This window comes from Muscardinus avellanarius, assembly GCF_963383645.1.
Source record: "Muscardinus avellanarius genome assembly, chromosome: 2".
In the NCBI taxonomy this organism is placed as follows: domain Eukaryota; kingdom Metazoa; phylum Chordata; class Mammalia; order Rodentia; family Gliridae; genus Muscardinus; species Muscardinus avellanarius.
In genome coordinates, this window is record NC_137787.1 from 17,654,895 (window position 1) to 17,669,589 (window position 14,695).

At 39.8% G+C, this 14,695-nt stretch overlaps 1 protein-coding gene across 1 annotated transcript in view; it reads left to right on the forward strand.

Moving 5' to 3' along the window:
• The window catches only part of EPHA4 (EPH receptor A4), a gene marked incomplete at its 5' end in the record, with an annotated part of 144,893 nt that overhangs the window by 9,085 nt on the left and 121,113 nt on the right, over positions 1 to 14,695 (forward strand). The window lies entirely within an intron of this gene.

Sequence of the window (14,695 nt, forward strand, 5' to 3'; positions counted from 1 at the left end):
CGGAGTCTCAGTGTTTGGAGTATGATGTGTCCACCCATGGATAGGGTTCTCTAAATGAAGTTAATCTTGACAAAAGACTTCTTGATTTCTCTCAGGAGAGTGTAATAGGGTTAGTAAGGGTCTTCTTATTTGATCTGTGTCAGAGGCATAGTGAATTGCAATCTATTTTTGGTTATTGAGTTCTTGAAAATATAATGTATTTTGTATTGTGCCAATGACTAATCATCATATTACCAAGGTGATTTTTTTTCTCACCTAAAGTTCAGTGCATGCCCCTTCTTCTTGCCCTGTCTCCCCTTTCCATAAGAATATTGGGAATTGTGTAAAGGCATTTATTTTATAGTAGTTTTGTGTCTGAAGAAGGATTGAAAGTAATCCATATTTACCCGGATTGCTCGCGCTATATGTGGATTAAGGAGAAGAAAAAAAACAGGTATCGCAAGTGTTTGTCGTTCTTGATATTTATTTTTAGTGGTTTGTCAGTGGTGCCTGTTTTGTGCCCTGTTATGGTTACTGCTAAACAGTTACAGTGTTGCTGTGGTTCCTGTAGAGGACAGCCCACTTATCTCTTCTTCTGGTGACAGTTGAGCTGTAGAGCTGTAGACTGCCTGGCCACATGGTCCATCTGATTTTGGTGATTAAAGAGCCCGAAATAACTGACTGCCAAACAATTTGTCTGGCATCTCAACCATCTTAATGACAAGGTGGGATTAACTATAGGGTGCTGCACTTGAGTGACTGGGAGTCGGCAGTCAGAACCTAAAGAAAACTGCGTTTTTGATGATTTTTGTGTCATAACGTTAGGCGTTTCTCCTTTCACAGGCTGTGCTTTTTCAAGGTGCCATTTCGGATTTGCTATGGTTGTTTCTCTGAATAACTAACAGTGAATGTCCTTTAATAAAAAAAGGACGAATATAATAGAAAAAAGTGGCTATCTCTTAAAAGGGAAAACAAAGCTTGCAAACTTAGAAATTTGCAAGCTGAAATTGAACCTTTTCTATAAGGATTGATTTCTTGCTTTGTTTGTTTGTTTGTTTGCTTGCTTTTGGTTTGGCAAACACACTCACTGTTCTCAAATGAAACCCTGAGTCTATTCCTGGTATTATAAGAGAAGAAATGTGAGTGCATTTTTATTGGCCACTAAACTGCAATGATCAGAGCAGAAACAGTGACGTGAACAGAGCCGTAATACCCCATCACATATTAAGTCCATTATTCTGCCTTTTCAATTTTTTTTAACATAGGACTTGAACATCTTCACACGTCAAGATTCTTATGTGTGTGTTTGTGTGTGTGTGTGTGTGTGTGTGTGTGTGTGCGCGCGCGCGCGCGCGTTTTTTTTTTAAGAAATACTGTCTTCCATTTCCTACTGAAATGTGTACCCTTCAGCATTAGCTCATCTCCCTGGATCTAACGCCATTGATTTTCAATTGCCGTACAGCGCAGTAAGTCATAGGCATGCTACAGCGTGCAACTCTTTGACATCTTTACAACTCAAATTAGGAGGAAAAGAGAAAAAGATGGAGGGGGAAGTGGATGTAAAGACAATTGAACATGTTAGTGGTTTGCTTTATGGAAATGATCTTGGAATTCCTGTCAATCATGTGACCCGTGGAAGGGGCGGGGCTTCCTTTTCTGTGCAAACTGTTTCTTTGACAAGGCCAGCTCTTCAATGGAAGGAGAAGGCTGGTGGAGCCACTGTTGAGCACCTTCAGGGTTTGTGTACATGTGGCCCAGGGGGTTAATATTTTTCTCTCAAAACACTTCTTGCACAAAACCTTGCTCTTGGCTTGTTTGTCTTCATTTCTACCAAGTGAATATCTCTAATGAACTTAGGGGAAAAGGAAAACTTTGAACGACAGGAATTCTTAAATCACTTGAGTGAGACTTTTCAAAGGTCACTCAACACTGAAAAGAGTCCAGGAATAATAAGAGTGACCCTTGACATCATTACTGGTATCAGAGAAGACAAAGCAGAAAGACTGTAAAGACAAGAGGATGCGTTTCCATTTGGTCAGGTAGCATGTGATTTGGGTACATTTCTTAGGTGCTCTGCACCCTGGGCTTTTCATCTGTAAAACAGAATAACAGTTACACTTCACTCCCGAACTTGCTGTGAGCAGTTGGTGATTAAAGTTTGGTAAAAGTCACCTTATAGATCATAAAACGCAAAATAGGTGGTGTAAGTGCAGACATTTCTGATATCACCTGCTCTTCTCAAGGTCATAGCTGTTGACTTTAAGGGTGTTAAGTGGAAATATTAAAGGGAAATCTGAGCTGGGCCTGGTGATGCACACTTGTATCCCAGTACTTGGGAGGCTGAGACAGGAAGGTCGCAGGTTCACGGCCAGCCTCAGCTACTAAGTGAGGTGTAATGCAACTTAGTGAGATCTTGTTTTAAAAATAAAGACTAAAAGCCGAGCATGGTGGTGCACGATTGTAATCCCCGTGCTTAGGAGGCCGAGAGAGGAGGATCGCACAGGTTCGAAGCCAGCAAGTGAGGCTCTCAGCGACTTAGTGAGACCCTGTTTCCAAATAAAATAGAAAATAGGTCTGGGAGTATAGCCCAGAGATAGAAAGCCCCTGGGTTCTACCTCCAGTACCACCAAAAAAGAAAAAAAAAAAAAGAAAAAAAAAGAAAAAGAAATAAAAAGAAAAAATTAAAATAAATAAAAAGAAAAAATTTAAAAAATGAAGGCTAAATTTAGGCCTGGGGATATAGCTTGGATGTAGAATGCCCTTGGGTCCAGTACCAAGAAAAAACAATATACTCTCAGCCATTTTTCAAAGTCAAGGTTCTAGATAGGAAGCATCCCCGTGCCTTTTGCCCTAGAGAAAATAACATCCACTTTCACACCTCATATTGAAAAACATATCCTAAGAATCTCTTTCTTTCTTCCTCTCTCTGTCTCTGGACTCTCCCTTCTTCCCCTCTTCCATAGGAAGGAGAACTTTCCTTTGAAAGAGCGACAATGATCTGGGGGTGGGACAAGAAAAGTAGTGTAAAGGCAGCTTAAGGAGGACTATAAAGGAGTACTGGGCAAGTCTTCACAACTCTGGCAGCAGGATCCTCTCCATTGTCTTTTCAATGCCTCTACTGTGGCAGGACAAATAGAAGAGCAGGTGAAAGGTCATCTGCTTCCTCATCCATCTTCCTTAGGGTCTGGGAGGTCAGAGTGAAGATTGATTAAGATCTTAAATGTTTGACAAAGGATGCTTGGGTAAAAATGGCCAGGGCAGGCAGGGCCTGGGGTGCGCTGTTGTTTGCATCTAACCCTGGTCATCCACCAGAGTCCTCCAGTGTCTTTGGGGACAGAGCGACACTTCTCTTGCCGTTCTTCGACCCAGCAGTACACGCTAATGTGGAGAAGGCCTGAAGAGCTGCCTCCAATGTATCAAGACTGCAGGGAGCTGCCTGGCCTGGCCCCCGAGCAGCTGCAAGTTCATTGTGCCCCTGAATAGAATTTTCTGAAATGATTTGGTTTGGTCTCAGTAGGACAACAATAAGTATTAGCCACTTGTCTGTCCTCTCCAGGAGACTGTGACTGGAGCTTGCGCTTGCCTGGTGATTGGGTGCCAGTCGGTCCAGTCACCGGGCCTGTCACCAGGCCCGTCACACTGTCAAAGCAAAGGAAATCCAACTTACAGACCTCACCCTGCAGCCCGCCCCCAGCGAGAAAGTTTGAGGGGTGTGGAGGCAATTGTGTGCATTACTTCATAAATACTAAACAGAAGAAACCGAGAAGATGCTTTACTAACTTAGTTTTCCCTTAATTAAAAGATAAGAAGCCGGGTGTGGTGATGCACACTTATAATTCCAGTATTTGGGAGGCTGAGGCAGGAGGACCTGGAGCCCTGGATGGTCTTAGCTTAGCGAGGCACTCCCCAACATAGTGAGACCCTGTTTCAAAATTAAAAAATAAATAAAAAATAGGCCTGGGAATGTAGCTCAGAGGCAGAATGCATTTGTGTTCAATCCTCAGTACCCCCCCACAAAATATGTAAATAAATAAATAAACAAATAGGCTGAATAATTAATGGGCAGGGTGGCACATACCTGTAATTCCAGTCATTAGGAGGCTAAGACTAGAGGATCACAGATTCAAGGCCAGCCTTAGCAACTTAGTAAGGTCCTCAGCAACTTAATGATACTCTGTTTCAAAATTAGAAGTAAAATAGATCTGGGGGTATAATTCAGTGGTAACATGTCCCTGGCCTCAGTCTCCAGTACCACACACACAAATGCTACAAGATGAAAGAATAGGTCCACATTTATTCTTTAGAAATATTAATAACCAATGTTTTTAGAGGAAATATGTAAAAATAATACTACTAAAAAGAAAACATTCTTGTAGAACCATTTTTTTAAGGCCAAAGAATCACACCTGTGACAAATGCACTTAAGCGTGACTCAAGACTTGTTAGCATGTATAACTTTTACCATACAGAGGTTATATATAGCTCAGTTGTAGATTGCTTGCTTAGCAGTGCACAAATTCTGGGTTCAAGTCCCCAGCACCAAAAAATATGAAGATAACCACCATAAATTGAGGAGTTATCGAAAATCTTTGCTATATATTGTTACATATATAAAGGTACTCATAACAGCCAAAGGTGTCTTATTAAATGCTCTCTGAAGAAAGAACAAGGTAGAAATGACTTGTTGGCTCTAAAGTATTTTAAAATTTATGCTCTGAAAATAGGGAGAGCTGTGTCCAAAAAAATAAATAAATAAATCATTGCTTTGTTTTTCTAACATGCTATAGAAAGACTGTAAGAGAAAGGAGCGGAAAGGAAGCACTTAAAACGGAGTTCAGAGAGATGCTGTTTATTCTCCTTTCCACTATGAAATGTTTCTTCTACCTTTGAATCCTGTCTTTAAGCATCAATTGCTTGCATCACGGGGCTGCTTTTATCTCTGGCTTTGAAGCCTGACTGTGATCACTAAGAAATGTAATTCTTTATCTAGGAGAGAAGAGCACGGTTTAATTATTGTTCTTTTCCCATTATACTTTTTCCCCCTTTTTTGTGTGACCAGGTTTCTTTTGTGTGGCTCGTGCAACGGTTCATATTTGGGGTTCACCAAAGCATCGCAGAGAAATGATCTCAGTTAGGGATTTTTGAAATAGGGTATTTAAGATTTTGCTGACTTAGTTCAGTCTAACTGAGCTTTCTTGTACCTTTCAAAATTGAATTAAGACATAATTATTCCGTTAATGCTTGCACCTTTAGGAAAAAGCCTGATTAAATGGTCTTTGGGTGACCACTGCGCAGAGCAGAGGTGGCCATGATAGAAGTTTGACTTTCATATAATTGAACTTCACCACTTAATTTTTTTGCATTTAATCAACAAATTTAATGTTACCAAAGCATTGCATGCTTGTCAGAAAAATTTCCAGTACAGAATTGTATAAAGGAAAAAGTGAAGTCTTACCCTCCTACCCACAAGCAAGCACACACACACAACCTGAACACACTCAGTTTTCAACCTCCAACTCCAACTTTTTATGAGTTACCATTCTTCACAATGTATTGATAGCCCATATATACATATATATGTATGTATATATAAGTATTTAAAAAACAATAGGTTGATGCATTTCCTTATCACCTTGTCTTTATGATATTTTACTATCATGAGCATCATTCCACATTAGAACATATAACTTTTCTTTATGTGTGTGTGTACATGTGTATGTGTACACATGTGTGCGTGCACACTCAACCACTAAGGTGTATCCCTAAGCCTTTTTTATTTTCAGATAGGATCTTTCACACAGGTATGCTCTACCACTGAGCTATATCCATAAACATTTTTTATTTTTTTAATTAATTTTTTTTTATTTTGGTGCTACTGGGGATGAAACTCTTCCCAGACCTATTTTTTATATTTTATTTGAAAACAGGGTCTCTTAAGCCAGAGAGGCTGGCTTTGAATCTGCACGGTCCTCCTGTCTCCGCCTCCCAAGCGTGGGGATACAAGCGTGTGCCACCATGCCCGGCTAAACCTTTTTTATTTTTTATTTTCAGGTATGGTCTTTCTAATTTGCTGAGGTTGGCCTCAAAATTATGATCTTCCAATTACTGGGATTTCAGACATTTGCCACTGTACCCAGAAACTTCTCTTTATTTTTTTATTTTACTTTTGTGTATATGTAGTAATCGGATTCTACCTCTGAGCTCCACTCTCAGCCCAATTTTTTATTCTTGATTTTGAAACAGTGTCTCACTAAGTTGTGGAGGACCTCACAAACCTTTGCTAGTTTTTTCGATCCCCCTGTCTCAGCCTCTCAAGTACTGGGTGCTACTATACCTGGTCTTTTTTATTTTTTTACTTTTAAACAAGGATCTACTAAGTTGCTGAGGGTCTAAGTTGCTAATGCTGGACTCCAGCCTATGTTCCTCCCACGTACTGGCACTGCCGGTGTGTGCCAACACGCTGGCTAGCTTTTGTTTATTCTTCATTGATGATTAGTAGTCTCTAGCAAAAATATATATATTACATTCATCTTTCCCTTACTGGTAGATATTTAGGTTTTCTCGGTGTTTTCTGGTAATTTTTATTCTGGGGGGGAGGATCCTGGGGATTGAACCTGGGGCCTCCTGCATACGAGGCAAGTTATCTGCCACTGAGCTACATTCACAGTGGTCCTAGTAATATTTTTAAACAAGCACTTTACTTGGTAACTTCTACTTGCACGTTTTGTTAAGAAATGAAATAATTAAACTTGCCTTGTTAGTTTTCGGGCTTTATCTTGAACAAGTGAGTTTAGTAAACCTTCCCTAGGAGATTGTGAATGAATGAGCCTGGTTAGGTGTCTCCAAACTAGAAACACCATGATGACTGTGGAACATATGGAGCCTTATGAAATGCTCACTGAATTAATGAACAAATAAATAAATGCATAATGAATTCTGGCCTGTTTCATATTAAACATTTATTTGGCGAAGTTACGCTTTATGAAGTTGACATGACATATCAAAATCTTTCCATGTGACTAATGTATTAATAAGGTCCTAGTTTATGATTCCTCCTTCAATTGGATTTTTATTTTAATCATGTTGATGAATCATCCTTCTGCCTGAACATTCCCCAGCGGCTCACGCGTTTAAGACAGAGTTAGTACAGATGGTTAAGAACTGCTTTGGAAGTTTGAGATACGGATTTAGTTTCTACTTGAGCCACTTGACCAGACGTGTGATTGTGGATGCTAACTTGCTTCCCTAACCTTACGTTCACATTGGCGAGTTGCTGATGTTTGATCACGTGCTGTTATGCCTCATGTACTCTCAGAAGCATGTATGTATTAAGGGCTTAGCACAGTGCTAGGTCTTGAGCCACTCAATATGTGAAAATTGCTACTCCAATTGTTTTGTTGTTAGGTAGAAATAAGGCAATAGGAGGAGCTATTTGATGAGTCTCTGTGCAACAGTGGAAGCAGTTCAGTGAGGTTCCCGAGTAGAGGTGTGACTTATACAGGGTAGAGACTGGCCAGCCTTGTTCACATGGGCCAAACCTTCCATTCCCAGGTCACTCTCCTAGTGCCTTGGTTCTGAACCAAGGTCCATCTGGGTCCTTCTGAAAGATCCGTTTGTGTGGCCCTGCAAGGTCAAAACTTTTATAATAACAGTAAGATGCTATTTTTTTTTGAGGTTGTCTGAAGTGTGATTATCTCATTCAATTGAATAGAGAAGCAAATGTAATTATCTAGGTGTCCTCTACTAAGCCAGATGGTGTTCTCATTCTTTTGTTTTGAAATACATAGTTATCTTTTCATTCAAGTTGGCTGTGCCGGGCACGGCGGTGCACGCTTGTAACCCCAGCATTTGGGAGGCTGAGACAGGAGGATCTTGGTTTGGGGACAGCCTTGGCTACTTAGTGAGGTCCTTTTGCAACTCCATGAGACCCTGTTTTTAAATAAAGAATAAAAAATAGGGCTGGGAGTGTAGCTTGGAGATAAAATGCCCCTGGGTTCCATCCCCAGTAGTCCCTCCCCCGAATGAGCTGTTTGTATTAACATGAAATGGGTTTATTGCTATTTTCCAATAAATGAAAAATACTTGTAAATATTCTTGTTTGGTTTTCTAATGGTAAATATCAATAGCTATAACATATAAATTGAACATGTTTGGCATCCTTATTTCTTTTTGGTGAGGGATGCTGGGAGTTGAACCCAGAATCACTCTACCTCTGAACTATACCCCTATCCCTATTTTAATTTTTATTTATTGTAATTAATTTTTTGCAGTACTGGAGATAGAATCCAGGGGTATTCTACCTCCAAGCTATACCCCAGTCCACCCCAGTCCGTCCGTCCGTCCTTCCTTCCTTCCTTTCTTTCTTGATTCTTATTTTAAAACAGGGTCTTGCTAAGTTGCTGAGGCTGACCTTGAACCTGTCATCATCCTGTCTCAGCCTTCTAAGTACTAGGATTACAAGTGTATCCTTGCTTGGTGGTACAGGCTTGTAATCTCAGTTTTTGGGAGGCTGAGACAGGAGGATTGTGGTTCACGAAAAAACTTAGGTACTTAGTGAGGCCCTTTGCAACTCTGAGACTGTTTCAAAATAAAGAAGGAAAAATAGGGCTGGGGGTGAAGCTTGGAGGTAGAACGCCTCTGGGTTCCATCCTCAGACCCAGAAAAATAAAAATAAAAAATGAATAAATGAAAATAAATTTAAAAAAAGCTAAGTGTATGCTATCTCATCTGGGTTCCTCAGTAATTTTTGAAGAGTAGAAAGGGTTCCAATACCACAAAGTTTGAGAACCACTGTGGGAGTCCATCAGTCTTTGCTCCATGGCAGAAACCACAGAACGCACTTCAGCCTTTCTGCAGGCAGAAGTTCAGTGCTTTAGAGACTAAAATGAAATAAGAAAGCCCTGAAAAAATTTTTCATAATCCATGAGATGTGGTAGCTTAGAAGGGTGGCATCTTATTTATTCAGCCCTGTGGCTATTTCTATAAAATTAGGCAGCAATTTATAGCTTTTAGCTTTTCAAAAAACTGGTTATCTGTGTCCAATAACATGGCTCAGTGCTCTCTTTAGTTTTTTATTGTGCCTGTGAGAAGAAATGATTAAAGAAGGCCTCAGCTGTCCCCTGGACCAGAGAGACTGTGTCTTTTTCACCTAGAGCATCAAACCTTTCTCCTTGCATCCTGTTACAGCTGGTACCTCTGAGCTGCTTCAGGGGCAGAGAGCAGGTGAGGTCACTTGGTTCCATGATCCAGAAGGTAATTAGTAGTCCCGTGACTAAATGGACATTCTATGAATATTCAGGGTGTATTTCCACCTTCCTGGGAAACAAACCTGTTGAGGCAGGCGGCTTACAAGTGCATTTGGAGACAGGCGCTTTCCCTGGGTGAATGCAGGTCTTCAGCTGTCTGCCCGCCATTGCCTTTCAGGCAGCAGATTCCTTATTTGCATATTTTGTATGGCCCACATGCAAAACAGCACACCCATTTCCCCCTTGCACAAAGGCTAGGAGGGCTTCCTTTGCAAACTCCAGCCAAAATCGCCTTCTGTTTATGCAGAACCCGATGATTTAGACTCCATGGAAATTAATTCGGTTTTGATTTGAATGCTTCCAGAGATTGGGGGTGGGAGGCCAGGGCCCACTATTTGCACAGGGCCCTTTTGGTGCACACCTCCCCCAGCACAGACTGAGCTGTCACTCCCGCCGCCCTTTGCTCCGTGCAGAGCAGCCCAGGCCCCCACTGCTCATTTCAGTTTGACCTTTGGTGAAGGCACCAGGCCTTGGTTCTGAAGTCCTGGGCTCTTTGGTTTAGTGGCAGCTTCAGCTGGAATCTTGCTGTTCTTTCTGAGGTGGGAGGAGGTGGCACTATTCAGATTATGCTAGGAATGTTCTCCAGTGTCCCAACAAAAGGCTGAAAAAGTTTGTGCAGGAAAAGTAAAGTTCTTTGCAGAAGAATTGTCAGGTCTCAGGAAGTTAAGAAAATAGGTTTTAGGTTGGAATCCCATCAGTTCTTCAATAAACAGAACCGCCGGCTCTTTCAGCTGAGGTTCTGCCGCTGTGAGTGAATATCTTCATCTATCTCGAATGGAAACAGAAATCTCTAATTTTCACTTATATGGCCCCAGATAAAGGCGTATTCTCTGGACTGCACGTGTTTTCGCTTTGGGTTGAGCCTTGTCTTTTGAATTCCCGTCTTCCCTCCTTAAACTGGCCCCAGGTTTCTAAAGGCACTTACCCTTCATCCTTCCTAAAATGGGAACCTGCCTATTTTACCTAACACACTTTCACACTCTGCATGGGCATAGCCCTCTCTTTAGAAAGGCCACCATCGTATAAGCTAAAAGAAGCGGCTTTTTCATGAAACGTTTTTGAAGTTCAATTAGTCTTCAGTGCAAACTAATTTCACAGGGTAGAAAAACGGGCACAGCCAGATGTTGCCATAATTAAGCAGAGGCAGGGTCAGTTAAAACAACATCTAAATGTAGAAGAGCTTTGGCTTAGCTGCACATGGTCTGACAAAGTTTGATGATGCCGTCCAAAGTCCATTTGGGATGGATTATTAGGCTTAAGGAGCCCCAGAATGCTGCGTACATGATACGTTCTCCAGTGTCATTAGTAGATGAGAAAATTCAGCGGCCGATCCCGCTCTTGTCTCTAAGGTGGGATTGAAACCGACCCACACTTCTCAAAGGTGATCTGACTTAACGTCTTCTTAATAAGTTACAGATCTCAAATTGCTCGAAATCCTTAAAACACCATTTGAAGTAAGTCGATTGATAACGATCATTTCCCTGACATGTACAGATATTTCCACAGCAGTACAAAGCTGTGGTACAGTTTCTTAATTACCCAGATAATCCTGTTTGCTTGTATTTTTAAACTATGAAGTGCTGGGTAATTATTCAATTCTTAATAGAAGGCAAATGGCAGTGTAAACAATAATTAGTATGTTAGACAGACTAATGCGCTTCAAAGCAAATTGGATTTTTTTTTTCATACTGTTCAGCATGAAGTCCCATAAAACTAACAATTTAGAAGCAAGGCGAAAAGGGTTCCATTTTGTTCATATTTTATGGCCTTATCTCTTCATGGCCTGTTTTGGTGAATGGCAGTTTGTCCCAATGGAGCAGGCTGCGCCCAAGCCAAATGTTTCTGTCACAGTTGCTTTCCTGCTGTTTGACATTTGGCTGTGTTCTCCCAGGACTCCAGCTTGGGCCTTTGTGTGACTCCAATCCCCGAGGTCAGAGGTTAACAGAATACTGATTTCCTTGCATAATACCATGGCAGGTAAATATGGGCCAACCTCGGGATCAGTTAAGACCCCGCCGGTTAGGAATGCTTTTCTCTTGGGCCTTTGTCCTCTAGACCCTGATTTAAGACATCAAGTTTCCCACTCTTGCTTTCCCCAGTGGACTCTTCATTATAGATGCTGCTTTCTCTTTTGTGTGACTTCTTCCCTTAATAACCATTCACAAGGAACACTGTCTCCCCAGAAACACAGGGCTTGAAAACTAGGAGCCAATCGATGCTTTCATTGAATTCATTTTTACAAACTTAATATGGAAATACTTTTCAATCATTACACACCTAGGTCCTGTAGACTTACCTGAACTGTATGTCACTAATTAAAACAACAACAAAAAAGAAACCTGCTAACAAAGGTACTTTATAACTAAAAACTTTAAAAAATACAGCAATTCCCAACATCACCAGGTTTTTTTTTTTCCCCTTTCAGTTTAGCCTTTATTGTGTTACCAGTTAGAGGTACAGTGAAATAAACAGCTTTATTTTCCACTTTCCTCATTTGTAGAGATGCCCAAGCATTCATTAATATCAGTGTTATTAATCGTTTTAATTATAGCTCCCTTAATTTTTCTCCTAAAGATTAACGTGACTAAGCAGGTTCTACCCTAATTGGTTAGGATGCACACAGGTTTGAGATGTTGAGAATATGCTTCACACTTGCAAATTTCTTATTACTAATCCATAATTTTAGGCTTTCACTTTGTGTTATTAACCATCCGACTTCTATTTGGCCGACCTCTCCCACATTGTACCCGTGAACTTGAGACTTGGATTCATTTGTTTTCTGCTGTAAGTGTTTGAAAAAGACATCTTCACTTTGAAAAACAGTTCCCTTTTGAAGTGTCCAGCCTGGCAGTGACTGAAGCAGTTCTGGGTAAATTAGCATGTTAAAAGAATGGATCAATACTTTTCTGGCTCCTCCACCCTTCCTGCTTTCTTCCAGTGGAGAAGAGTTTTCAAGAATCCTAGGAGGCTCTTGACAGATGTGCCAAGAGGCCTGTGGGTCGCAGAGTAGGGGACATTGACAGCTTGATCTAGCGCCCGCTGGCCCTTTGAAAATGGATGCAAGAGAGAATTGACAGCTTCAGGAAAGCTCTTGCAGTTCATGTAATTATGGAGAGGATTAGAAGAAAAGTGTTGGGAGAGATAAAAGATCAATGCAAGGGCACTAGTTGACTGAACTCACCTTTAGCTGTGAGAGCACTCCGTTTTCTCATGTTTAGCCTATGCTTAGAGAAGAATATTTCATAGATTTGTTTTGCAGAAGGGTCGTGTAAACCTATGTATAAGGGGAAAAAGAGAGAGAGATAAGCAGCCTCTGATTTTGGAGAGTGGACTTGTAAGTAATTAACAGTATAATGCTTCCAGTCCTTAAGATGCCAAGGTGCTAATTAGCTAATGAGAGAAAAATGAGATTTCTTACTCCGGGTTCTTTAGCAAGGTGCTAAGCATAGAAAGTGCAGCCGAAAATAGTATTTGAATATTCAGGTTTCCTTCTAAATCACTTCTTGGAACCGCTTCTCTGTTTATATCCTCGAATTTAAAATTAAGACTGATACAGGGCTACAGTAAAATTATAGAAGCATGTATTTTTTTGCCAGGCATGGTGGCGCACGCTTGTAATCCCCGCGCTTGGGAGGCAGAGACAGGAGGATCGCGCAGGTTCGAAGCCAGCCACGCGCGCTGGCTTAGGAGACCCTGTTTCCAAATAAAAATATAAAATAGGTCTGGGAGGTTGAAGGGCTTCCAAGAACCGCAGTACCACCAAAAAAAAAAAAAAAGCATGTATCTTTTTTAAGCAAAGGAACTCATATCTTGATAGGACAATGAGAATATTATCTTTGCATGAATGAAAAGAAAAGCAATTTTCAAAGATTTGAAATAAACCATGGTGGAGAAGTTGTCCTTCAGGGGGCAAAGTTGGCTACTGTACTGAGCTCAAATAAACTCAACTAACTAAATTAATTCTTCGAGCCTTTGCAAAGGATTCTAAGATCCCATGTCACAAAATGTTGTAGCTGTAAGTATTTCAGGTGCTCTTAAGTGTTTACTGGATATAGCAAGAATCCTGCGCTCTGGTTTTAGCAGTTGGGCTAAAACTTTGTAAAGAGTATTAAAAAATCTTTGCTTTCCTTATCCAAAAGAAACAGAAGTATTTTACTGAAGAAAAGTTGTATCTTTCCTTATAAAAATCACAAAAACTACTCTTTGCAACTTAAAAAAAAAAAAAAAACACCAGATTTGCTGAAGGGAACTCCTCAAGAGGATTGTTGACTTTTACTGAAGATATTGATTAAAAAACAAAAACCCATTGAGTTTTTCCAATATTTTCCATTATATCTTATAGTTGGTTATCAGTGATCTACAGGAAAGCTATTGATTCTTGTATGTTTATCTTACATCCAATCTCTTCATTGAGCTCTTTGGTGAATACTAATATGTTTTCAGTTAATTCTCTAGGGCTTTCTGGAAAGCAATAGTTTTTATTACAAGCAATTATATAGTGGGGATTATTTATTGCCTTGTCCTTTAAAGTTAGACCTCTTATATCTGATTTTTATCATAAAATATTGGTCAGAATTTTCCAACAAATTTTCAGATGTACATTGTGAGCATCCTTATTTATGAATTATTTTAGTGGGTATATAGTTTAATGGTAATATTAGCTCTGTTTTCTTAATGTCAAATATTAACTCTTAAAAACTTCTCAGAAAGAATTAATATTAAATATATTAATTTTTGTTAAATTATTCAAAGTACTTTTAGTTATGTGACTTTTGCAGTTAGTTGTATGTATTAAAACTAATACATTAGTTTTTTTCTGATAATAAGCCATGTACCATCTTTGCATTTATGGAAAAACATTATTGAAGGTTGCAGTGAATTTTAAATAATTGTCTTTTGAATTTCATTTGTTCATTTGAAATGGTGATTAGGCACCAAAGCCTTGGGATAAAAACTAAATTTTAATCTCAGCTTTATGTATTATGGGCTAGTTACTTATGTTTAGTATTTTGCTTTCCGTCTCTGTAAAATAGGAATGCCCTCCATCATGGGTATGCTAGTGTTAACAGGTGATGCATACAAGCCTTACCTGGGAATGATGTGCATGCTCAGTAAATGTAGACACTTTATTTATGTTATTTTGGATCTTTAATAATTATCCACATGATTAGCCTACATATTCTCTCTCTCTCTCTCTCTCCCCATATTTATGCCTTTTCTCTTTCTCAGCTATAAATTATGACACTATAGTCAATTCATAAAATTAAAAGTTTTCTAGTTTTAAAATCAGCATTATGGAAGTTGTTGTGCCATGTGTAAACTATTTCTCTTTTGTACCAGGGTTGGAACCCAGGAATATTCTACCTCCAAGGTATACCCCTAGCCCTACTTTATTTTTATTTTGAAACATA